General features: G+C 32.4%; 1 non-coding gene across 1 annotated transcript; it reads right to left on the bottom strand.

Moving 5' to 3' along the window:
- Positions 1-2,828: 2,828 nt before the first annotated feature.
- Positions 2,829-2,900, bottom strand: TRNAQ-CUG. Its single transcript has one exon. It is a non-coding gene; the product is annotated as a tRNA-Gln (tRNA).
- Positions 2,901-3,138: the final 238 nt, after the last annotated feature.

Genomic DNA, 3,138 nt, shown 5'->3' with positions numbered 1-3,138 from the left:
GTGAATCTATTAGCGTAAAATTTTCCACAGGAACAAGTCTGTGCTGAGTAAATGGCCACCAGAAAATATATTGCGCCTTTTTTGGCATGTCTCGTAATCTCCTCAACCTTTCTGAGTAAGAAGATCGCATTATCTCTGAGAGTGACTTGGACACATTTTGCGATAATCGCTTTAAATATATCATCGAGAGGGATATATTCCAACATGATGTGGTTTTACAATCCTTTAAAGATCAGTGGCTGATGGAAATGATCGTGATAAAGATACTTTGCGCATATTATTCCCTTTCGGGACATTTCAATCTCAACGGAGAACCCAAATAAAAATGGCAGAATTTCAGTTCACAGGCCATTCATCGAATACAATCAGTAACATCTTCGAAATTCAAGTTTTTTATGCTTAAGATGTATTATGAGTCAATTGTTGTCCTTATAATACAAAATCTTTGTATTTTATCATGGATTTCACTTTTGATATATTTGAATCAGATGTATCTATTATATTAATAAAAATTAAGAGGGTTACCTCTTTCTTCCTTCAAAAGAAAATGACTCATCATTTAATAGACCATGATCTATAATAATGACAGCGGCAACATCATAACCTCTGAGTTTCAAGCTCTCATATGGGATTTCAAGCCCTGCAGCTTCAATTTGTGTCTCTTCATACCAATACAAATCCCTTAATCCACCACCCTCATTATTCAAATCGACAACACTTGAGACTTGTTTCCAAGAAGGAATGAAAGCTTTCAAACTATGATTAGAAGCTAACAAACTAAACTCAGTTTTTTGGTTGATAAAAAACTCTGAAACTTTACTATAAACGAAACGAGAATCTGAATCTAACGGAAAACTAGTTTGAACTGGTTTAATGTAAATGAATTTAATTTGTGATGATGATGATCATGATAATATTGAAGTAGCTAAACCAGTTGAAACTAGTGTTTTACCAACATTAGTATTTGAATCCCATATCATGTAAATAGGATGCGAAAGATTTACCTCCAGTAACGACGTTGATGGTGTTTTTGTAGTAGACATATTCAAAGTACTCGAAATCGTTCCTCGATCCTACTCGGTTGGGGAGCTTGGAGCGAGGAGCAATAAGTTCAGACTTGGAAATCACCAAAACTCGATCAAATAATCGGAATATATTTAATAAAGACTTATACATTACTGCTCATAAGTCATGATTCTTACCTAATTAAAATTAACATTTTAACACTGTCATGTAATTAAGTATGAAATATTGTTATATCGAATATATTTAGCATATTCTTAGAGGTTTCTCTATTAGATAACTCCCATCTGAGGGGTTACGAAAATTTTCTTTTCTGATTTTAGTGCATGCAAGGCCAACTAGGGAAAATCGTTAACTCATTTTGCTCATAAATCGGTCCAATCAGAAAAATCGGCTGCATCAATCGCTAAAAATTGGAAATGGATTGGAATCGGAAATCGCCTCGGTCATATAGCTTGTAGCGATTACTCGGCGAGTAATCAGCCTTGGAGAGCGATTTTAACTACACTGGACATATTTTTTTGTGGGTTTGATTTGATAGATTATAAAACAATGACATTTCTATATTTTTCTCGCAAAATTCTTCTTCAGTTCCTTACTACATGTTTTCTCATGTGCCACCCAGTCTCATCTTGTTGATTGCTGCATATTTTTGATGTTTTAGGCTGAGATTACAGCCCCAGTCTCATGAACGTCAAAGGGTGTTTGGTAGTTGGACTTCGATGAGTAGTTGAAAATGGTAATGTACAGTTAACGCGAGTAAACAAGATGAGGATACTTTTAATATTTAACACATGTTTTCCACTCTGTATTATCCACAAGATGAGACGGAGAACACGATGCCATTTTATTTAAGTTTGGTAACAAATATTTCTTTGATCATTAAAGTTAAAAAAGAAAAAAAAAATGGTTGTACCGAGACTTGAACCAAACTGTTTTTGATCATTAAGGGTCTGTTTGAGAGTTTGGAAATCAGATAACATATTATAGAAAAATTTAACATAATTTAATTAATGATATGGGAGTTTGAAAATCAGATAACATATCATAGAAAAGTTTATCATAATTTAATTTATGATAACCTAGTTATCGATTAGTTTTAATGTTGTTTGTCTAAAATTCTATCCTATTTTGGGTTAGGTTAATTTTTGTTTGTTTGACACTTACCCAGAAATAGGTTAATATAAATAAATATTTTAATTAGAAAAAACTTAATTGTAAAATATTAAATAAATAAAGATTTCGTTGAGAAATAATAAGAGAATAACATTTTAAATAAAAAATAATTTGAAAATTTATACAACTACCTATTTTAAAGCAAAATAAAAATCTAACCCAGGTGAGGATATTTGTATCTCAGGTATTTGGGAGAATACCATAACCTCACTTTTTGGCTTCCTAAAATCAAGGAAGGTTTAGTAATTCTTATCCAAGACTGGAATTGTAGTGGGACAAACACATTTTAACCGCTTTTTTACTGGATAACCTAACACGACCAAAGTGTTATCCCGTTTCCAAAGCTCCCAAACAGACCCAAAATTAAAGAAGAAGGAGGAAAAAGAAAAAAAAAAGGTTCAAGTATGGTATTTGGGAGAATATCACAACCTCACTTTTTGGCTTCCCAAAATCAAAAGTTAAAGAAGAAAAGAGAATATAAAAAAAAAAAGTTAAAGAAGAAAGAGAAAAAATAAAATAAAAAGAGGTTCAAGTCTGATATTTGAGAGAATATCACGACCTCACTTTTCGGCTTCCTAAAAAAAGAAAAAAATTGTACCAAGAAGAAAAGAAAGAAGAAAACAAAAAAGAAGTTCTACCGAGACTTGAACTCGGGTTACTGGATTCAGAGTCCAATGTCCTGACCGCTAGACCATAGAACCATTTGCTTTATTCAATGACTGAACTGATAAATGGTTTTTATTTTCATGTTTAATGTAATTTTCTACCACGTGAAAATACAACAGATTTCATAACGAGAGAGGAAAAAGTCATTGGATGCACCAAAATCTAACGAGAGAGGAAAACCAAAATCCAACTCGCTTATCCGCGTATTCATTATATATTTGGATTTATTTCAGTGAAGTGCCAACTCTATTTATCCCAGTACTTGTAGTTACT

This window comes from Papaver somniferum, chromosome 8 (assembly GCF_003573695.1).
Source record: "Papaver somniferum cultivar HN1 chromosome 8, ASM357369v1, whole genome shotgun sequence".
Taxonomy (NCBI): domain Eukaryota; kingdom Viridiplantae; phylum Streptophyta; class Magnoliopsida; order Ranunculales; family Papaveraceae; genus Papaver; species Papaver somniferum.
This window is presented reverse-complemented; position numbering and strand designations above follow the sequence as displayed.